This window comes from Dermacentor variabilis, chromosome 6, assembly GCF_050947875.1.
Source record: "Dermacentor variabilis isolate Ectoservices chromosome 6, ASM5094787v1, whole genome shotgun sequence".
Taxonomy (NCBI): Eukaryota; Metazoa; Arthropoda; class Arachnida; order Ixodida; family Ixodidae; genus Dermacentor; species Dermacentor variabilis.
The window spans coordinates 65,422,078-65,446,356 of NC_134573.1; the positions used below are offsets into that span (position 1 = coordinate 65,422,078).

The following is a 24,279-nucleotide window of genomic DNA, read 5'->3' on the forward strand; positions in this document are numbered from 1 at the left end:
AGACTTCTATGACTGCACTACTTGCCATGTTTGTTAGATTATAAGGCGGCTGCGATTATAATGTGAGGGTGCAGTTTGGGGACCCGAGAAAAAGAACTTAGGTGTGTACATTAATATAAGGCGATATAGAGTAGCCGACGGATTATTGAAACTTGACTATTCATACTTGGATTATAAGACTCAATTATTCCGTATTTCGGGGATTGCCCCCGGATTAATTGAAATAGTGCGAATTATGTATGGATTTTGCCTTGAAGTGCGACTTCACGGCAGCTCTTCACGGAAGTGCACTGCCGTGAAGCCACACCATAACCATAGGGCGACATTTGCACTGCCGTGAAAATGCACCTCAAGGCAGAATTTCATTATAACCCCACTCCGCCTTTAGTGTTAAATTTTTTAAATTCTAGGTACGAGTTATATGCACAGAAATATGGCACTACAAAGTACTGCCAAGGTTTATCAGTTGCAACAATGTGCACTGCCGTCCAAAATCTTGGTCACAGGATATGTGGAGCTGCTGCCACCATACTGAAACAGTAACGGAATCTACCAGCCTTGCAGATAAGGCAGGGTGGGACTTTGGGGCTTAAGGATTCTGGGGAAGAAAACCTGGCATTACATTTAAATAAATATGGCACCTAGCTCCTGCAGCATTGCACTGCTAATTATGAAATCTAGTCTTGGTCTCTTAATTAATTTAAGGCTAATGCAAATTTTTTGTGGCCTCTGCTTTGTTAAGTTTGAACAGCGGTGAAACATTAAAAGATACCTTTACCTGTTCGAGGGTGTGAAGAATCGGGATAAAAGAGGGCTAGATTTTTTTATAAGAGCCACATGAAGGAAGCAGCAGTAAAGGTAGCAAAAGCATAGGTGAAGTTGCATGTTTGTCGAATTGAATAGGAGATTCATGAAATTGTGCAAGTGTGCTTCTCCAAGCATCTTGTTTGACGCACACAAGATAGTGCACATAGCCTTAGAAATGGAAATAAAGCATCGAAGCGCAAAGAAACACGGACAAGGAAGAGGACAGGACACCACGGGTGCTAACTCACAACTGGTTTATTGGGTCGCCCCCAAAAATAGGAAATAGATACACACAGTATAGCGCATGCATACACGCTCGTGGCAAAGAAAAAGAACATTCAAAAAGGCATGTCTCGCTACCAAATGAGCAGATAGACGTGTTGCTAATGCAATCTGTGCCTCTTTTTCTAATGCGATAAGCTTCCAAAAGTACACAAACAGTAGTATCCTTACTTCTACCTAGAATCTTAAGCTTACACAACCACGGTTTACACTTGCAGGCCAGGCAGTGCGCAGACAGATGCGCCTTGCTTTTATCAATAATTGACAGTTCATGCTCCTGTACCTGTCAATGCACCTCCTGGTTCGGCCTATGTAGACCCTCCCACACGACAGTGGTATCACATAAGGAGCACACAAGCTAATTCCACTAAACGTGCCACCATCTTTTCCTTGCCACAACCTTGGTATATGCAAGTCTACCCACGACTCAATCGTAGTACTTCATATTGGCGGCGAGGAGTTACGGAGTCGCCATCTATCGGAAGCGCCTCACTGGCGTGGTATGAGGGATCACGCGGCGCGCTGCTCATAGGTTTTGCTGTCAGCGCTCACTGAAAACACCACGCGGGAGCTCTCCCGGACATTTCTGTAAGTACTTTCGAAATGAGAGAAGTTGTTTACTGTCTAAATAATAATCTTGGGCAAACTGAAAGCAAACAATCGTTTAAGACGCCATCGCTTTACCGAATACGTACAGTGAACGCCACTGCGCGCGGTCGCCGCGATGGAGTCTCCCGAACCGGCTTCTTGCGTGAAAGGTAGGTAAACGCTGAGAGCAAACTATGTGAAATATGTTCTAATAGTGTTTGTATAACTGAATGGAGCGTAATAGAAAGAAGCCTCAATGAGCGATCGCGCAGATTCACAGCGACCGTCTGCGCGTCTGCATGCTTGTCCGCGCACTGTTTCGCTTTCTCCGCGGGCGCGCGTTCTCGCGCCGTGCCATGAGCTTTAGGCCGCAGAATATGAGCATTTGACAGTATACAAGCAACCATTGTTGCGTGGGCGCTATCAGAGCTGTTCAAAAATAATTTCATTGTAGAGACTTCGACGCCTACAGGGACTATGATGTGCCGTCGCGACGATTCAATTTTTTTTTCCTTCTAAATTATTTGACTTTTCAATATTATTTTTCGAGTTGCGTCGCACTGTATGTTTATCGGTGTTCTCAGCGCGCGATTTCCCGCTGCTCCTTTTTTGTAATCCAGTGCATTAATTCATAACACAAAGATGACCATATGCCATGCTTTTTTTAAATGTGCTTCTTACCGCTCCCTTTCCACTCCACTGAACTTGCCAGTATCTATAGCATCGACAAGTTGATAGACCAAACCGTCATAACATTAGTCGTGCAGCAGACTCGGGCGAGCGTCTCAGTGCGTGTTTTCAGAACATCGCAGACCGGGCGCCGTAGCAGAAATCTTCCTCGCGTCTGTGCTTGCTGCATACCCGAGTTGTAGCCGATGACAGTTTGCCGGTTTTATGTTTCGCGAGCCAAGCTTCACCCAGCTTCTTGTCCTGCGGCTACGTGTGAATAAGGCTGACACCGGCCTCCGTTACGTGCGTCCGGCCCTGCGGCATCGAGCAGTGGACTACCATGTTGCGCGCCGTCAAAGGCCGCCACTACCTATTGTAGTGCTTTCAGGCGTTGTAAAGGAGACACTCGAAGCGGGAAAATTTCGCCACTAAATGAGGACCGCAGCGTACGAGGGAATTCAAATTCGTTTTCAGCTCGCTTCGGCGCTCCCGAAGCAGCCGACGCGGCCGCTATGTCCACGTGATCCCTTCTAGCACGTCACGCCGACCGTGGCGCCAGCTTTTCCAGTGGTGGAGCTCGAGGCCAATATCTTCCGCATACGTAAGCGCGGGGCCCATATATTGCGCCATTTCTTGCTTACGCATGTAAGATAAATGAAATCCTGATTGAGTATTTTCCAGATGTCTTTCTATGCCATTAACATAAAGTGTGAACAACAATTGAGACAGAGAGCATCCTAGCTTCAGCCCTTGGTTAATTCCCGCCACTTCATTACAATTTCGGCCTTCCCATACAATGTTTACTCGGTTGTCTCTCATCAGCAGCTCCACGTAGGAAATCGTCATCTATGCCATCGTGCTTGAGAATATCCCATAACAATTCCTTGTCTATGTTGTTGTAGGCTCCCTTAATATCTAGAAATGCTATCCATGAAGGGAAACTCTGAGCTACCGGATTTTTTTACGCATTGAGTTAAGAAGAAAAAAAATATCTTCTAAGCGTCTACCAGGTCTAAACCTATCCTGTAGTTCCCCAGTACATCATTTCCTTCCGCCCATTTCGGCAGTTCTAATTTTATGAATTGCATTGCCATTCTACTGAGTACCGACGTTACTGTAACAGGACTGTACGAGCATGTCCTGTCCTTACCAACTTTGCCTGTGTAGATGAGGTTCATCTTGCATTAACGCCGTCCAACTGGAGTTTTCTTCGCTTTAATAACTTCATCAATGGAATGAATGAGCAGTGCCTTGCTCTTTGGACTGAGGTTCTTGATTAGCAGACACGGGATTTCATGAGATCCTGTGGCGGTGTTGTTAAGGGCATTTTCTTCAGCACTTTCCAGTAAAATTTCCTTCCGTAAATTTTTATTTCCGGGGCTTCTCTGTTGATGCTTCATCTGTTTGGGTCTGAACTATGCCTTATTTTGTGCCGAAGTTAGCCCTAAAAGTATCTGTGATGCACCGCAGCACATCGTATCCTCTGAAGGTGTTGCCGTCTTCATATCTTTTAGGCGCCCGCAAAGTTTAATTGAAGGTCGGTGTGCCCTTACATGGCTCCAAAATCTTTTTGGGGCGTCTTTGTCTCTTCCGCAAATTTTATGCACCCAACGTTCACCTTGCATTTTGTTTTTCTCTATGACGAGCTTATTCGCCATACTTTTCTTTCCTGGGTATTTGTTCCAAATAAGGAGCACCTCTTTTTAGTGTAATCCGAACTTTCTGACTTCTAGGTGATCCCTGGACGCCAGCTTACGCTGTTTTATAGCTTGCTTTACGTCTTCCATCATTTACGTGATTTCCTCTTTTCAATTCACAGTATTTTCCCCCTTGGCTGTCTTATCTCCTTCTACATAACGTTTACGAGTTTCTTATTTTCACAGACTGTTGTAGGAAACGTCTCCATTTTCTTCTCTATTTTTTTTTTTGCAAATCTCTGTTATTTGCATGTAGTGTATTTTTAGAAATTCAGGCGCTATTGTTTCATCTTTTGCGCTAATATCTCTCCAAAATATTATGGTTAAACGTTTATGATCGCTACCCAGGCTATGTTGATCCATGTTGATCTGCCATCGTTTGGTCTAGTACTTCGTAGACCGTGTTTGACACTAAGGCGTAGTACTTGACTGCCTATTTCCGCACTGCCACGTTGCCTGCCCATGACACTTATTCTCCCTGTTAAAGAGTGTACGGTTCTCTTCATAGCACGAATCCAGCACTAGAGAATTGTTATAATCCGCATTTCATCCTTAATCATCTATGTGCGCCTTCATATCTTCCACTAAGATCATTTGACCAGATTTCATGAACTTATTAATATCGCTTGTAATGCCACTTCCATCCGTTCATTATTTATTTAAAATCTCGGCTATTACCACCTGTACATAGGCAAGCTACTCCCAACCACGTCTTTTCGCCTTGACGTGTGCTGCTAATGCCTAAATGCTCCTTGCACATATCTTTTACCTTTTTCCCACTTAAGTGCTTCTAAAAGTGCGTTTGATATTCTACTAAGCCTTGAGCAAAAACGTTGTGTTGGCTAAATAGTGCACCTACCGCATCTATTCGCTGTTATACGGAATCACTTCCCGGTTTATTCTTACATTTCCTTTGTTACTTTCAAAGGGAATTGTTTTTTCGGACAGGAGGTCGGCCCGAGCAGTACGAGTTATTAAAAAAAAAAAAAAAACAAGGTTCTGGTACTCTTCCAAGAAACCGCAAACCAATTTCCCTCACTTTCTTGTCATGCAAATTTTTAAACATCATTTTAAATTACACTGTGGAACACCTTAATCACCGCGACATGCTTTGGGCCACCCGCCGTGGTGGCTCAGCGGCTATGGTGTTGGGCTGCTGAACACGAGGTCGCGGGATCGAATCCCGGCCACGACGGCCGCATTTCGATGGAGGCAAAACGCGAAAACACCCGTGTACTTAGATTTAGGTGCACGTTAAAGAACCCCAGGTGGTCAAAATTTCCAGAGTCCTCCACTACGGCGTTCCTCATAATAATAAAGTGGTTTTGGCACGTTAAACCCCATAATTAAATTTTTAACTGCTTTGGACCTTTCAACATGGCTATAGAAAAGGGCTATGTACAAGTCAGCTTATTTCTTCTTTACACTACTTTGCGTCTGTCATGAACAAAGATGGCCGAATTTGAGTCTTCTTTCCCGATTTCAAACACATTCAATTCAAACCAATTCAAAACCAATTCAACGTATTTTCTCATGCTAGTATAATAACTAACCTGAAAAAAATTGGCATTACAGGCCCTTTAGTTAAATGGATACGCTCTCATCTTGAAAGGAGGACACAGCTTGTTGATGTTGAAGGCCAATACTATGGTCATGCATCTGTGAGTTTTGATGTCGCGAAGGGGAGTGATCGGACCAGTTTTGTTTTGAATTCATGTAATCGATTTGACTGAACTCGTTCAAGAGAGCATCAGTGTCTGTCTGTTCGCAGACTATTGTCTGTTGTTAAAACCCGTAGAAATGATCAACTTGTTTGAAATAGTAGTGTTAAAGCTGTGTCGAATTGGACACTGCCAAAGAAAATTTGGTCAGGAAAAAAAAGACATGACAGAACCCATTTCACGATGTCTGTCGAGGGCAGTGCGAATAGCAGTCGAGCAATGTGGCGACAGACTATATTTCTGAAGTCACGTTTTTTAACACGTGCAGTTAGGTTGCTTCGACTACATGACGCATGCTCGATATCCCCTCACTTTGTTATGGTACTCACTTGTCAAGCTTGCCGATCAGCGTGGAGGCATGACGACAGCAGTACGACGCCGTCGCAGTGATGGTGATGATTACCGAAATTTGTGCCCTTCGTTTTGCGTTCTTTTCTCGTGTGTATATATATATATATATATATATATATATATATATATATATATATATATATATATATATATATATATATATATATATATAGACACATGAAAACGAGAAAGGGGGATAACCGAGGGGCCCGATTTTTTTATTAATGATATCATGAGAAGCCAACAAACCAAGACAACTATGAAAACATAGGGGCAATCACTTCTTCTATTTAACTGAATTAAAGAAATGATAAATTATGGGAATGAAAGTGGATGAAAAAAACAACTTGCCGCAGGTGGGGAACGATCCGACGTTACCCCCAAGGTTTGTTGTAGTAGTAACACATAAATGTCTAAAAAATTGGATGAGCGAACCGCGCCGCGCTAGCTCAGTTGGTTAGAGCATCGCACGCGTAACGCGAATACGCGGAATCGTTCCACACCTGCGGCAAGTAGTTTTCTCATGTACTTTCATTCGCATTAATTTATCATTTTTTAAATTCAATTAATTAGTAGAAGTAATTCATAAAAGAGTCCGGGAGGCCTCAAACATTGATGTAACGGTAACTACGCTTTGCAAACACAATGCCCCTTTTATCGCTCAATGTCACAGCAACAAAAGAGGGACCCTTGAAATTCTGCTGCAATGAGACAACAAAAGCTTTCGTCACCTTGGCGTCCGACAATATAGCATCGATCTATACGGCTTACGTACGTTAGTATCGTCACAATGGACAGCTCAACGAGACTCCGCTTTTACTGACTAACGCCGTTGGAGATGAGACAACAATGCTAGTGAGAACAACAGCAAGGACAGCAAGAATCGCAAGCTGTGAACGGCGTAGTATGCCTGAAGCCAAGCTGCATCGGTGCCGCACGCTTTGTATATATCAAGCCTTCGTCACCACCTCGGGGAGATTAGTCCACCGCAGCTTTGACAGGGAGAGCAAGAAATGGCGTCGAAGACGTGGTCACTCTATTCTACGTGGATTCTCTTAGTGGTTATGGTCGCCATGAGCACTGTTGGTGCAAAAGGTACGTGGAAAAGGTACCAATACGAAGTGCGCATGAAAAACTGCTGAGGGAAGGTTACTTTATGGCTATTACATGCGCTGTCAGGAGAGGACCTCAATTTAGGGCCTGGATCAGCGAAGATTGGACGTTCAAGGGGGGGAGGGATTTGTCTCTTATTGCGACTGCAATTATGCACGCACTGCTGGCGCATTTGCACCATCGGCGCCACCGTTCAGCGTTCCCGGTATCGACGGCGCATGCGCAGAGCGTTAGAGTGCCCCCCTGCAGAGACGTGGAGGCTCCAAAAAATGACGAAGCGAAGTGGAGGCAACGGGCAACGTCCCGCTCTATCTGCTCGGTGGCTGAGCCAGGAGAGCGCTCTGTCTTCCGCTGCTGGCATGAGCGTTCAGGACGTGCACACTATGAGCACACTTGCGATCCTGCTGAGCTGCTGTGTGTGAGTGGAACGGAGGGTGAACGCCAAGCTAACCTTGTATAATTTTCACTTGGCACTGACTAACGACGGCGGTTTGCCGTAAGGCGCATCACGTGCCCCAGTGAGGTGCGAGGCTCGTCGCTGCAGCGTTGTGAGACGCCTGGTACCTGGCAGGGCGCTGTTCTTTTTGCTCAGCAGGATAGGTCTCGCGAGCTGCATCGCGCCAGCTAGTCGCGACAGCGTATGGTTAGAACCACGGCGAAAGAACAGTATGAGAGGTGCGTGAATGGCACCCGTTCAGGCATACCGGTCAAAAAGAAAGATGTTTTACTCTCTTGCGTGCGCTTCAGGCAGTTTCCGTAAGATGGCGCGTATTGTGCGGGCGCCATAAGCGAACGAACCCAGCGAAAGATGAAAGAGCGAACGCGGAGCGCGAGATGAAGGACGTGAGCCATGATAGGCGGAGACCAATGAGAGCGGCCCCTTCAGTGAAGTGCGCGAGAAACTGGTGTTATTCGACCTCCACGACCGCTAGTTTCGTACAATCGTCTGCTCGAGCTGCTCGTGCTTGTTTGGGTGGTTTGGTTTCGTTCGCGCTTGTTTCTATTGTCATGGTGAGGAATAAATGAGTGAACAGGTTCACAAAACAATTGGCACCGCAAGAAACCGTGCAAAAGCAACACACGTATACCAGCGCAAAGCATAGAAGTGCTCGCAACTGCGTGCGATGAACGCGAACGATGATGTGATGTCGATGAGGTTTCCCCCTTTAGAACGAGCTGGCGGCCCCGGAACGTCCCTCGGATGATGGCAGAAGCACACGCAAGTTGTCGACGCGTCCTCAGCACGGCAAGGCGCCGCCGTTCGAGCAGCTCTCATAATCATAGAGTTTCATATTAGTATACCTAGAGGCAAATCTGGCGCTGCGATCGCTCAACCATCATGGGAATGATGGGAAGTACAGGCTTCGGATTGGCATTCTATTGACTAGCGAACTAGTCTAGAAGTATTTTTTTGGCAGTTTTGGTTTCCCTCTGTACGCAATTGCTATAACCTGTAGTGGGACAGTGCAACGCAAATTTCGCTGCCTTTGTTATGTTGCTCGAAGTGGCGATAGCGCGCTGGGCCAGCGACTGGGACGATGTTTGTGTCGGGGTGTGGCGTCGAAGCCCTGACGACAAAGCGACGGCATCGTAAACGTTGAAAGAACATGTTTTGATCGTTTGGACCTTTGTTTGTTAAGTGTGTTAGGTTGGGACTGTACCATTACGTGCTTTACGAAACTTCAGAATAGGAAAAAGAAGGCACTACTGATACAAGACATATACAGTTGTACTTATAGTGGCTTTACAATAAAATTTTATTGAGGACTTCATTATGCATTGCTCGTTTATGTGCTCATTGAAATGCGTGTTTTAGGTCTTTGAGAACACAAACTTACTTGTGGTAGGAAAGGTTGCTGCTTCCTGGCTGTAGTCTAGTGTCGCAAAATGGGCAAGTGCAAAGCCACGCCATAACGCTTCGGAAGCAGTACGTCAATATATAGATATGATGACGCGTATTGGTAGGAGGCCACTAGCGTCCTAGCTAGCGCTGTAGCAGATGAGCTTAAAAGTATGCGAAGACGTTCAGCAATCGTGACAGCCAACGCAGTCTTTCGAAAGAGCGAGAGAGAGTTAGCAAGTGCCTGTCGTCTGCTAGAAAAGTCTCGCGTTTGCAGCGAGCAGGCGTCGTAGCAGACGACACTTGTAGCATTCCACTCAAGGGCGCAACACTTTCTCACAATACAACATTCTTATTTCCATAAATACTTGATGAGTATTTTTATATAAGTACATGCACGGTTGTTATTGTTGTTGCAAAGATAAATACATAATTATTCTTTGGCGTTAAATCGGGAACAGAATCGCACAAGTATGCATGCCCTGGTGTGTCCTGGTGTCAAACCATAGTAAACAATACTTCCATCTCAAAGTCATACAAAGTTTATGTAGCGTGTTGTACATTATCTAACATACTGCAGAAATAAAATTAGATTTTACGCGTTAATTTTTGAGTATAGCTTTGTTTACTGCGCCGCAAGCAAACGCCAACAGTCTAAAGATCGAAGTCAATCCGAAGCCTGTACTTCCCATCATTCCCATGTAGGTTGAGGCATAGAGTTTCTCACTATTACCTAGAGGGAAATCTGGCGCTGCTGCGCTGTGGTATGCATGGGAATGCCGGTATATTGTGACTTCGGATTGACATCGTTCTCGTAGAGACAGGACACCTTGAAGACGCGCTTGGCAAGTACCGTTCCGTCTGTCACAATGATTCATTTTCTACTAGAACAGCACATGAATAGCTGTTTTAGCTTTATTATTACGCGAAAACATGTTTTGTTTAACTATGAGAACTTGTTATTGTGTATTCGACTACATGTTACGTAAAAAGTATCAGCGGGCTGCTAAAGTTGGAGGACAGACGACAAGGTTCGCGCTCGCTTTGAAACAGTTGGTCGTCTGTTCTTGCTTTTCTTTGCTTGTCATGCATCGTGGGTGAGTAAAGATGTAATATGCGAGAATGGAAATATTTTATGAAGATTTTACTTTGAGAACGCGTTATTTGCGTAGCCATATCCACGTTTTAGACGAAGCCTCTTACGACACCAGCCAACACGAGCCTCGCAGACACATATACCGTCATTCCCATGACGGCACGGTGCCCCCTTAAGAAACTCCCATAGACGGTGGCGCCAGATTTCCCTCTAGGTATTATAGTGAGAAACTCTATGGGTTGAGCCATAGAGTTTCCTACAAGAATTACTAGAGGGAACTCTGGCGCTGCAGTCGTTGTCCTACCATGGGAATGATGGGAACAACATGGATTTGTCTGATCTTTGTGCTTGTGGATTCAGACGTTCTTGTGGCTTTGTATATTGCGCTATATAAATTTTATTGTCGTATATTTCTGCGCAATCTATATTCTTCGAAGTGCAGAAGACGCCGGGAACGCGTACAATTGCTATTAATAGCGACGATTGAGCTTGTCCAGGTGGCCAAAGCGAAACGCGCCAAGCGTCTCAAGGAACTGGCATGCCCGCGATAAATTCATAAGGGCGTTTCATTCACTTGTTGATACATGCGTCCGTGGCTTAATGGTTTCCCTGTGTTCGAATCCTCCTGTCGGGCAATTTTAATATATTTATTTAATTATTTATTGCGCAATATACTGTTGAAAATGACGAGTTTACAAAGTCACAAAGCCGTTTGAAGCCAAAAGGACGAAGTTTAGGCAAATCCATGTACTTCCCATAATTCCCATGCTGGGACAACCACTGCCATTGCAGCTCCCGTAGACACTAGCGCCAGAGTTCCCTCTAGTAATTCTTGTAGGAAACTCTATGGGTTGAGGCAACGCTCATGAAAACCCCCGTAGACACTAGCGCCACATTTCCCTCTAGGTATTTATTTAGAAACTCTATGCTCATAACATTCTTACACTGTGGTTAGAACACAGTCCGAGGAGTTCAATCTCAACGCTAAACATTGCTATCGCTTTCAATGCTGCGGCTTTCTGGCGAAACTCACCAATTCTGCAAAATGTGGATGCGGTTGGGTGTGCCCGAGGGAGAACACTGTGTTGAAGCAACGTCGATCTTTAGAAAGTGAACGATACCACACATGCGCGACTATGTTAAGAGGAAGCTTTAGCTCGGGGTCAAGTGCGATTTCCTTATAAGATACATGTAAAACGCAGAAATTATTTTAGTAGACAATCGTTGTACCGATCTGAATGACATTTTTTGCGTGTGAGATAGAGAGTTCAATTCTAGTAATTTTATAATTTGCTTTCGGGCCCTAAACATTTTACGAGAGTTCCGGAAAATTCTTAAGAAAAATTTGAAGCACCATGTTTACAAATCCATAACTCGTCACCGAAACTGATATCGCAGTTCTGCAAACTGTATTTGTAATTCACAGCGCCATAAGGGGACAAATTTCGTATGCAACTTCATAGATTACAAGGAATTGTTGTAACGTATGCAAGGATTGTGCGAAGTCCTACTAACAAATTAATAGTAGACTTCATAGCTGTTTATAATACTGCCATTTTGTGCGCCGCAGCTTTAGCAGAGCACGCATTTCACGGGCGCCGGTTTCTGCATAGAGAGCATTGATTTCGCTAATCTAACACGCGCGTCTCCCAGAGACGCCAGTGATGTGTTCTCAGCTTGACTGTCAAACGACTGAGAAAGCAAGTATAAGACGCACCTTGACGCTCCGCTAAGTCGGCTTCCTAGCGGAACTTGGTCAGCGTTCTATGTTCCGCTTCCGCTATGTGCGTTGTGCGCGTCAGCGCATCAGTGTTCACGGTAGCGTTCCGCTGAGCGGGTGTGTGCGAATTGGTATGATACCCCGGTCTGAGCGGAGTGGACTGTACACGCTCAGCTATCTTATAACTGGAAGAAGCCCTCAGCGGCGTCCAGTTGTACTTTTCGGTCGTGACGAAGATCACTGGATAAGTATATGTCGTGATTAAACAAGAAAAGCCCGCAAGTGCTCGCCCCTCACGAGTATGGAGAAATAATGTGGAGGCATCCATATCCAACCTCCTATGAACACAACAATCAAACCCCGGCCCTCAGTCCCCAGCAGCTGCGAAGCAACTGACCACGGCGGCGTTCAGACCTGCGACGCAGCAGAGGGTGCTAAGAATCACTGGCTCCGGACAGGCCGCCATTGGAATATGAACGTGGCAACGTGTAACGCTAGAACGTTATCTAGTGAGGCGAGTCTAGCAGTGCTATTGGAGGAATTAGAGGGCAGTAAATGGGATATAATAGGGCTCTGCTGTTACCTGATCCTCCCCAGCTGCCTTCCCCCTTTGCATAGCTCCTAAGGCTTTCTTTACTTCTTCTGGCGTTACCTGTGGGATTTCGAATTCCTCTAGGCTATTCTCTCTTCCACTATCGTCGTGGGTACCACTGGTACTGTATAAATCTCTATAGAACTCCTATGCCACTTGAACTATCTCATCCATATTAGTAACGATATTGCCGGCTTTGTCTCTTAACGCACACGTCTGATTCTTGCCTATTCCTAGTTTCTTCTTCACTGTTTTTAGGCTTCCTCCGTTCCTGAGAGCCTGTTCAATTCTATCCATATTATAGTTTCTGATGTCCGCTGTCTTACGCTTGTTGATTAACTTCGAAAGTTCTGCAAGTTCTATTCTAGCTGTAGGGTTAGATGCTTTCATACATTGGCGTTTCTTGATCAGATCTTTCGTCTCCTGCGATAGCTTACTGGTTTCCTGTATAACGGCGTTACCACCGACTTCTATTGCGCACTCCTTAATGATGCCCATGAGATTGTCGTTCATTGCTGCAACACTAAGGTCCTCTTCCTGAGTTAAAGCCGAGTACCTGTTCTGTAGCTTGATCCGGAATTCCTCTAGTTTCCCTCTTACCGCTAACTCATTGATTGGCTTCTTGTGTACCAGTTTCTTCCGTTCCCTCCTCAAGTCTAGGCTAATTCGAGTTCTTACCATTCTATGGTCACTGCAGCGTCCCTTGCCGAGCACGTCTACATCTTGTATGATGCCAGGGTTCGCGCAGAGTATGAAGTCGATTTCATTTCAAGTCTCACCATTCGGGCTCCTCCACGTCCACTTTCGACTAACCCGCTTGCGGAAAAAGGTGTTCATTATCCGCATATTATTCTGTTCTGCAAACTCTACTAATAATTCTCCTCTGCTATTCCTAGAGCCTATGCCATATTCCCCCACTGACTTGTCTCCAGCCTGCTTCTTGCCTACCCTGGCATTGAAGTCGCCCATCAGTATAGCGTATTTTGTTTTGACTTTACCCATCGCCGATTCCACGTCTTCATAAAAGCTTTCGACTTCCTGGTCATCATGACTGCATGTAGGGGCATAGACTTGTACCACCTTCAATTTGTACCTCTTATTAAGCTTCACAACAAGACCTGCCACCCTCTCGTTAATGCTATAGAATTCCTGTATGTTACCAGCTATTTCCTTATTAATCAGGAATCCGACTCCTAGTTCTCGTCTCTCTGCAAAGCCCCGGTAACACAGTACATGCCCGCTTTTTAGCACTGTATATGCTTCTTTTGTCCTCCTAACCTCACTGAGCCCTATTATATCCCATTTACTACCCTCTAATTCCTCCAATAACACTGCTAGACTCGCCTCGCTAGATAGCGTTCTAACGTTAAACGTTGCCAGGTTCAGATTCCAATGGCGGCCTGTCCGGATGGTGAAGGTGAAGGATGGTTGAAGGATGGTGGTCAGATTGTTCTAGAGAAACTGGCCACCCTGTATACGCAATGCCTCATAACATCGAGCGTACCGGAATCTTGGAAGAACGCTAACATAATCCTAATCCATAAGAAAGGGGACGCCAAAGACTTGAAAAATTATAGACCGATCAGCTTACTGTCCGTTGCCTACAAAGTATTTACTAAGGTAATCGCAAATAGAATCAGGAACACCTTAGACTTCTGTCAACCAAAGGACCAGGCAGGATTCCGTAAAGGCTACTCAACAATAGACCATATTCACACTGTCAATAAAGTGATAGAGAAATGTGCCGAATATAACCAACCCTTATATATAGCTTTCATTGATTACGAGAAAGCGTTTGATTCAGTCGAAACCACAGCAGTCATGGAGGCATTACGGAATCAGGGTGTAGATGAGCCATATTTTAAAATACTGGAAGATATCTATAGCGGCTCCACAGCCACCGTAGTCCTCCACAAAGAAAGTAACAAAATCCCTATAAAGAAAGGCGTCAGACAGGGAGATACGATATCTCCAATGCTATTCACAGCATGTTTACAGGAGGTATTCAGAGGCCTGGAGTGGGAAGAATTGGGGATAAAAGTTGATGGAGAATACCTTAGCAACTTGCGATTCGCTGATGATATTGCCTTGCTTAGTAACTCAGGAGACCAATTGCAATGCATGCTCACTGACCTGGAGAGGCAAAGCAGAAGGGTGGGTCTGAAAATTAATTTGCAGAAAACTAAAGTATTGTTTAACAGTCTCGGAAGAGAACAGCAGTTTACGATAGGTAGCGAAGCACTGGACGTGGTAAGGGAATACATCTACTTAGGGCAGGTAGTGACCACGGATCCGGATCATGAGACTGAAATAACCAGAAGAATAAGAATGGGCTGGGGTGCGTTTGGCAGGCATTCTCAAATCATGAACAGCAGGTTGCCACTATCCCTCAAAAGGAAAGTGTATAACAGCTGTGTGTTACCAGTACTCACATATGGGGCAGAAACCTGGAGGCTTACGAAAAGGGTTCTGCTGAAATTGAGGACGACGCAACGAGCTATGGAAAGAAGAATGATGGGTGTAACGTTAAGGGATAAGAAAAGAGCAGATTGGGTGAGGCAACAACCGCGGGTAAACGACATCTTAGTTGAAATCAAGAAAAAGAAATGGGCATGGGCAGGACATGTAATGAGGAGGGAAGATAACCGATGGTCATTAAGGGTTACGGACTGGATTCCAAGGGAAGGGAAGCGTAGCAGGGGGCGGCAGAAAGTTAGGTGGGCGGATGAAATTAAGACGTTTGCAGGGACAACATGGCCACAATTAGTACATGACCGGGGTAGTTGGAGAAGTATGGGAGAGGCCTTTGCCCTGCAGTGGGCGTAACTAGGCTGATGATGATGATGATGATGATGATGATGATGATGATGATGATGATGATGATGAATAGGGCTCAGTGAAGTTAGGAGGCCAAAAGAAGCATATACAGTGCGAAATAGCGGGCACGTCCTGTGCTACCGGGGCTTAGCGGAGAGAAGAGAACTAGGAGTCGGATTCCTGGTTAATAAGAATACAGCTGGTAACATACAGGAATTCTATAGCATTAACGAGAAGGTGGCAGGTCTTGTTGTGAAACTTAATAAGAGGTACAAAATGAAGATTGTACAGGTCTACGCCCCTACATCCAGTCATGATGACCAGCAAGTCGAAAGCTTCTATGAAGACGTGGAATCGGCGATGGGCAGAGTGAAAACTAAATACACTCTACTAATGGGCGACTTTAATGCCAAGGTAGGCAAGAAGCAGGCTGGAGACAAGGCAGTGGGTGAATATGGCATAGGCACTAGGAATAGCAGGGGAGAGTTATTAGTAGAGTTTGCGGAACAGAATAATATGAGGATAATGAATACCTTCTTCCGCAAGTGGGATAGCCGAAAGTGGACGTGGAGGAGCCCGAACGGCGAGACTAGAAATGAAATAGACTTCACACTCTGCGCTAACCCTGGCATCATACAAGATGTGGACGTGCTCGGCAAGGTGCGCTGCAGTGACCACAGGATGGTAAGAACTCGAATTAGCCTAGACCTGAGGAGGGAACGGAAGAAACTGGTACATAAGAAGCCGATCAATGAGTTAGCTGTAAGAGGGAAAATAGAGGAATTCCAGATCAAGCTACAGAACAGGTATTCAGCTTTAACTCAGGAAGAGGACCTTAGTGTTGAAGCAATAAACGACAATCTTGTGGGCATCATTAAGGAGTGTGCAATGGAAGTCGGTGGTAACTCCGTTAGGCAGGATACCAGCAAACTATCGCAGGAGACGAAAGATCTGATCAAGAAACGCCAATGTATGAAAGCATCTAACCCTACAGCTAGAATAGAACTTGCAGAACTTTCGAAGTTAATCAACAAGCGTAAGACAGCCGACATAAGGAAGTATAATATGGATAGAATTGAACATGCTCTCAGGAACGGAGGAAGCCTAAAAACAGTGAAGAAGAAACTAGGAATTGGCAAGAATCAGATGTATGCGTTAAGAGACAAAGCCGGCAATATCATTACTAATATGGATGAGATAGTTCAAGTGGCTGAGGAGTTCTATAGAGATTTATACAGTACCAGTGGCATCCACAACGATAATGGAAGAGAAAATAGTCTAGAGGAATTCGAAATCCCGAAGGTAACGCCGGAAGAAGTAAAGAAAGCCTTAGGAGATATGCAAAGGGGGAAGGCAGCTGGGGAGGATCAGGTAACAGCAGATTTGTTGAAGGATGGTGGACAGATTGTTCTAGAGAAACTGGCCACCCTGTATACGCAATGCCTCATGACCTCGAGCGTACCGGAATCTTGGAGGAACGCTAACATAATCCTAATCCATAAGAAAGGGGACGCCAAGGACTTGAAACATTATAGACCGATCAGCTTACTGTCCGTTGCCTACAAAGTATTTACTAAGGTAATTGCAAATAGAATCAGGAACACCTTAGACTTCTGTCAACCAAAGGACCAGGCAGGATTCCGTAAAGGCTACTCAACAATAGACCATATTCACACTATCAATCAAGTGATAGAGAAATGTGCAGAATATAACCAACCCTTATATATAGCTTTCATTGATTAAGAGAAAGCGTTTGATTCAGTCGAATCCTCAGCAGTCATGGAGGCATTACGGAATCAGGGTGTAGATGAGCCATATGTAAAGATACTGGAAGATATCTATAGCGGCTCCACAGCCACCGTAGTCCTCCATAAAGCAAGCAACAAAATCCCAATAAAGAAAGGCGTCAGGCAGGGAGATACGATATCTCCAATGCTATTCACAGCGTGTTTACAGGAGGTATTCAGAGACCTGGATTGGGAAGAATTGGGGATAAAAGTTAATGGAGAATACCTTAGTAACTTGCGATTCGCTGATGATATTGCCTTGCTTAGTAACTCAGGGGACCAATTGCAATGCATGCTCACTGACCTGGAGAGGCAAAGCAGAAGAGTGGGTCTAAAAATTAATCTGCAGAAAACTAAAGTAATGCTTAACAGTCTCGGGAGAGAACAGCAATTTACAATAGGCAGCGAGGCACTGGAAGTCGTAAGGGAATACATCTACTTAGGGCAGGTAGTGACGGCGGTTCCGGATCATGAGACGGAAATAATCAGAAGAATAGGAATGGGCTGGGGTGCGTTTGGCAGGCATTCCCAAATCATGAACAGCAGGTTGCCATTATCCCTCAAGAGAAAAGTATATAATAGCTGTGTCTTACCAGTACTCACCTACGGGGCAGAAACCTGGAGGCTTACTAAAAGGGTTCTACTCAAATTGAGGACGACACAACGAGCTATGGAAAGAAGAATGATAGGTGTAACGTTAAGGGATAAGAAAAGAGCAGATTGGGTGAGGGAACAAACGCGAGTTAATGACATCTTAGTTGAAATCACGAAAAAGAAATGGGCATGGGCAGGACATGTAATGAGGAGGGAAGATAACCGATGGTCATTAAGGGTTACGGACTGGATCCCAAGGGAAGGGAAGCGTAGCAGGGGGCGGCAGAAAGTTAGGTGGGCGGATGAGATTAAGAAGTTTGCAGGGACGGCATGGCCACAATTAGTACATGACCGGGGTTGTTGGAGAAGTATGGGAGAGGCCTTTGCCCTGCAGTGGGCGTAACCAGGCTGATGATGATGATGATGATCCACATCGAAGCCGTGCAGATAAGCAGGGCAATAACTGAGTTTTTCGAGGATATCATCTTCTTTAGGGAAGAAAGTGGAATAGGGCTTAAGTACTGTTGGCGCCGTCGGCCATTTTTGGCACCATCTTTCGGTCACGCGGACTACGACGGATTTTTTGTAATGGGGCATATAATGCTTTCGAATTCATAATAATTTGATCTGTATTTGTAAATCAACCTTTTGCAATACCACGTAGGCCACTTGTACCTTGAAGAGGGGCTTTGGAAGCCAAACAAGACGCAACAACAAAAGAACGGTGTCGACGCCGCCTTGAAGTTCGCGCACTAGCTCGCCGTGATGCCATGGATGTTGATCGCGTCTGCGCTGGCCTAGTTAATTTATTGTCGGTAAAGATGGACTAACTCGTAATATAAAATAGTTACGGACCGAACTTAGCAAGCTGAGAGATTCTCAGGTGATGCTATGGAAATACATGTAAAACAAGAATTTGTTTTTTTCGGCAACCACTGCACCAAATTTGACGAGGTCGATCGCATTTCAAAGGAAAATTAAAATCCAGTTAGTGTTCGTTTCAAATTTTTGATTTTGGTTGTCTATTTATTTATTAAAAATTGGCAATATCAAAAATTTCCAAAAGACGAAACTATCGAGTTTACAACTCTGTATCTCAGCAACGAAAAATGATAGTACAATTATGTGAATTCTATCTATTAGTGCATCTAAAGCGGAGAGAATTGATATGTTGCACGTGAATCTCAATAAATTTAGTAGTATGAAAATACAACTTTTGCAGAACCCTTGTAAACAACGTAACAAATGCATGTAAGATGTTAAATGACATATAGAATTCGCCCGCCTTCAATGATCTAATGGATGCCGTTTACAGAACCGCGATATCTGTTCTTGATGCAGAGGTATGAATTTGTAAACTTTGTGCTTGTACTTTTTTCAAACTTTCGAATTATTGAAAATTCCTGTAATAAAATTCAGGACGTAAATCGAAATTTCGTTTCCAACCGTCACTAGAATAACTTTCTCTCTCAAATCCAACAAATGTAATTAAAATTGGTTGAGTGGTTGTCTCAGAAAAACGTCTTTGCCTTTTACATGTATTTGAATAGGCCGCGCCGGGCAGCAAGATATCAATCGCCTTGATGCGCTCATGACGAAGGCGACAAAGCTGGCCATCGGCATCACGTTTAGGGCCAGCACTAAGCTCCTACTTGACATTAGTTGCCATAACACGGTGGCGGAACTAGTCAGCATTCATCGTCGTCGCCAAGAACTGCGTTTGCAGCGCACGTGTCAAGGTACGCACATCCTCCACAGCATCGGTCATCATCCAGAAGCTGCGCCCCTTCTGAACACGCGCCAACTACCGCCGAAACAACGCGAACTTCTAACCATAGCTCCACTGCCACGCCACATGAATCCTGAACGAGGCAAGGAGAGGCGACGACAGCGAGTTGCCTACTTCAAGAGGTACACGGCAAGACACCCTGACGGCATATACTTCTACGCTGATGCTAGCGTTGGTGCATGGGGCTCCGCTATAGCAGTCGTGAATAACAACCTCCAAACTGTACATACTGAGTTACTCCCAGAGACAGATCCGACTTTAGCGGAACTGACAGCCATCGCAACTGCGATCAAACACATGCCCCTGAGTAACTCAGTCTACCCAAGAATCATATTTACCGACTCCATGGCGGCTTGCAGGAAATTGTTGCCCAACGATCTCCCGGCCCACATTTAGACATTTATTCAAGAGCACCTTCAGGGTCCTCTGGAAATCATCTGGATACCTGCTCATGACGGGCTGCCGGGAAATGAAAGAGCTAATCAGCTCGCCTGCGAGACTTTCAACCAGGCACCCTGCATTCCGCGACCAGCCCAGACGAAAAGGTGGGCTCCCCTGCTTCTGCGACCATATCAAGAGGCAAGACGCTAGTTCCCCAAGCTCAGCAAAGTGCTCACCCGTGAACAGGGTGGACTGATTCGTCAGGCCCAGACTCAAACACTCCCTACACCAGCACGAATGCACCTCCTCCGCGGCCTCTTACCTGAAGATCCCCCACCCTGCCGATACTGTGGCGAACACCCGAACACATTCCATATCCTCTGGTCCTGCCGACCACCCCCACCTCCCCTTCCTGCCCCCATAAATCTTTCCCCTAAACCCCATGCCGGGTGGCTGACAGAAGCAGCCAGCGCCGACGACCAACGGTACCTTGCGGCGTTTATCAGTGCTGCACTGAAGAATGCCGCAAGCGAGGCTCTGGACTGAGGGCCTTTCCACGTTACCACCGAACATGAAAATAAACTTTTTCTCTCTCTCTCTCTCTTAAGTACTCTTTGCACCGGCGGACATTTTCGGCACCATCTTTCAGTCAGGCCACCATCTTTCATTCAAGCAAAGGCTGCCTTTGCTTCGTGTTGTCGACAAATTCCACTTCGCCTTGCCATCTGCTAGCCGCCTGGTTAGCTCAGATGGTAGAGCAGCTGCCCCGGAAAGGTGGTCCCGGGTTCGAGTCCCGGACCAGGACGAATTTTTCTTCAACTACGAGGCTTTTCTTTCGAGGAACTCGTATGGGTTTTATTTGTAGCAATTGCTACGAACGGGTGGATGTCAAATTTTCATGCTTTGGAATTCATAAGAATTTGATCTGTATTTATAAATCAACCTTTTCCAATCCCAAGTAGGCCACTTGTACTTGAAGAGGGGCTTGTGGAGCCAGTCGAGACGCAACTGCGAAAGAATGGTCGCGACAACGCCTTGAAGTTCGAGCACTAGCTCGCCGCGATGCCCTGAATGTTGACCGCGTCTGCGTTGGCCTAGTTAATTTTTTGTCGCTAAAGATTGACTAAATCGTAATATAAAATAGCTACGGACCGAACTGAGCAAGCATCATGAACATTTACTGTGCCTCAGCTCCCCCAATTACAAAAAGTTACTTACAGTGACGTACCGGCTTTGGGGTTACGGCACGGAATTAAAAAAGAAATGCGCGCAGAATGTCCTGTGGGAGTTATCTAAATTCTACGTGAGCATTTGCTACTAATCATATGCAGTTTCATCCTCGTACGTTGCTGTGTTTGTTATAGTTGCGTGAAACAAAACGAAGAAATTGTGAGACGGAGAAGCGTGGTTGCAACGCCGAAATGTTAACTGAGACCAACCAGCATGAGGCGCCGAAGAGGCGAATAGTACCATGTTCACTCGTGTAGTATAATCGCGAATTTGGATGATGCCGCTGCTCAGTGGAAGATGAGCACTGACCGATGCTAGCTGTAGCATGTGACGTAACTGAACAGTGTCACTTTGGTTGACCTCGTGAGCAGACGTGATCGATGACGCTGCCTCTTGTCGATGCATGCGAACCATAATAAACGGTTATCAACTGTTCTCTGGCGACGGCTGCGTATAGAGCGACCGCGCGGGCCCTATCTTGAAAGGGATCTGCGATGAGGACACTCTTCACGGAGTGCTGATAGCTTCGTGTGCGCTGTGTTCGCGTAGCTTAGTTCGTGTTGAAGCGAGAGGCAGCACTAAGGTTAATTCATTCGCTGCTGCGGGTCCTATGTTGAAAGGAATCGTCTTATGTGACGGACAGACAGGTTTGCTCGTTGGCTTCTCATAGAGATACTTGCGCATTTAAAAATGCGACATTGACAGTTTCTTGCTCTAATAATTAAGTAACGGAAATAAAGTAATAAATAACGAAAATAGAGTTTTGAAAGACTGCTTTATTAGTCTACACTCGTTTAGTGTTTCTCTATAGTGTGCCTTGAAGGAACAGAGCTAGCGCTTAGGACTGAGTGAGGGTTGAAGTTGTGATGGTTGATAATGGAGAAGGTGAGGTATGGTGGTGAGATGATCCCCGGCCGCAGGAAGTGCTGTGGAAGTGGCCTCCAAGCCCACCATATTAACCGAGCTGTACGTCTGAAGCTCCGTGTTCAGCATGAAATCGTCGATGGTTCCCAGGACGCCCAGAAATGTATGACGGCAAACATATCTACTTTGTGCTTCGTATGCTTACGTCATCTGAACCAAAAGCTTCGAAATTTCAGCGATGGCAATCTGTGCAATGTAGACTTTGCGTGAGTTCACGAATTACAGAGGAACCATGAAAGATGGCCTTTAGTGGGCCATATCTTGGTTGTGACCCCTACTAAGCGGAGTAACATATGGTCGAGAATTTCGCGAATAAAATTGATAAATTGCAGCATCGTCTATCTTTCACACGGCAATAAGTTTCCGTTGAACGTTAGCGCGAAACGCTAGAATTAAGGATCGGAAAGGTGTCTGAGTTGGTTGTGTAATGACTTGCTTCCCTGGGAAAACTGTCGCACTCGGTAAGTAAGCTAAGTGACAATTTCGAGCCAGCATGTCTGTGCGCCGAGTTATATCATTACGCTGCCATATTACGTGGTTGGTTCGGTTCATTATTTATTCGATAAATATCTAGAAGAGCGCAGGTAGAAGTGGCTCGGCTAGTAAAGTAACGACCTACTTAGGGTATCTGCGAAGGAGGTGGCGCCCGGTAGATACCCGGACGGGGATGAATTTTTGCGAAACTGCAATGAAGCTTTCATCCTGAGGAACCAGTGTAGTTCTTAGGTCAGCCGACTCTCTAGCTTTGAAAGTTTGCCATCAATTATTTATACAACGTTTTGATTTACTCTTTTTTTTCTTTTTCAGAGTCCAAGTTACGTATTCAGTCATTATGGCCAAAATGTAAACAGGGAGAATCCTCAGGATGAGAATATCCTCCCGGTAATCCGTGCGGCGAGGACACATGCAACGTGGAAAAGCGCGGTAATATTTGCATTCTAGGCTGTCAAATGGGCTGCGTGTGTAACAAAGGCCTGTATCGTCGCTTGTCGGACCGGAAGTGCGTTCCCCAAAGTGAATGCAATGCCTAATCTCGCCGACAATCATGTCATGTGGATAGTGCGCTGTAATAAACGACAGCAGCTGCGTATGCCAAATTTTTCCCGGTGCCACGTAATTCCAGAGCCACGATCTTGAAGAAGTCACGTCGAAGGAACCGTTTGGCTCTCATCGGAGCGTTCTAAAATATGGGCAAAAAAGAAACTAATAAAACATTCTCTTCATTATTTATCTGCTTGAAAAAATATCCAGTAAGAGTTTCAATGCGACAAAATGTACCGACTGAACTCTTCTCCGCTGATGTGCACTACCGCGCTCCAACCCTCGAACAAGCCTTCTAGAAAATGTGAATTAAGAGCTTCTTCTGAGGCAAATGTCACAAGGAGAGAAATAACAGCACGGAGCGACAACGACGCCACGCGTAAACATCGGCACGTGATGTGCTTGCTTTGCTTTGTTGTCGCCGCGGACCCAACGTCTTCTCGCTTCATACTTGCAAGCGCGAGATGTTGCGTTACCTGCGCGCATAGATGGGACCGGTGTCTGGTTGAAGCTGTCTATTCATTCGTTCGAAAGCTTTATATGTCCCATTACGTGAAAATCCGTCGGCGTAGTCGACATGGCCGAAAGATAGTACCAAAAATTGGCGATGGTCCAAAGAGTACGAACACGTAAGAAATGCTCGGATTGACGTCCAATTTCTCAGGGAGGTTCCTGGAAACAAAGTGAATGAATGAAGAAAAATTCGGTAAGTTTCGATCTTGGTACGAGACAAGCACGCTTCTCCAACGCCACGGCGGTTTCACGGTTCCGGTTGACTAAAACTGTGGCGTAGTGCGTGCCTCCTTGGGCACGTGACGGCGCAGCCAATGGGGAGGAGGTGGCGCCATGTTGTGAGTGCGTAAAATGAGTATAAAATAAAATAATTGACCACTCTTCCGCTACTGTGAAGGGGGCTGTAAGCGAAGCTCGGCTCTTCGTTGTCGTAACGCCTCGGTTTCGCGCTCCCTGACGGCGAGGTCGGCACGTCGACGACGAGCCCTTTCTCGAGCGAGTCTCTGGCGGCGTTCAAGAAACGCCACCTGTTATTCGGCCGAACGCCCGACGCGCGGTTCGCTCCCGCTGCCGTTCTTTCAACGCAGCCTGCTCTTCGGCAGAACGAACCAAACGCCGCTTTAAAGTTCGTGTATGCTGAACCAACATTGTGGTGGTCTCGCAACCCGGTGGTCGGTGGCTCGAATCCGCAGTCCGACAAGCAATTTATTTGCGCACGACTTGAGTT

The 24,279-nt window shown here is 45.6% G+C and overlaps 1 protein-coding gene and 1 long non-coding RNA gene across 3 annotated transcripts in view; one reads left to right on the forward strand and one right to left on the reverse strand.

The window, feature by feature from the left end:
- Nucleotides 1–24,279, reverse strand: part of LOC142584820 (uncharacterized) — a 75,224-nt gene that overhangs the window by 25,315 nt on the left and 25,630 nt on the right. The gene's annotated exons all lie outside the window — the stretch shown is intronic.
- On the forward strand, nt 7,071–23,224 carry LOC142584817 (uncharacterized). Its single transcript, XR_012828941.1, has 2 exons — nt 7,071–7,210; nt 22,806–23,224. It is a non-coding gene; the product is annotated as an uncharacterized LOC142584817 (long non-coding RNA).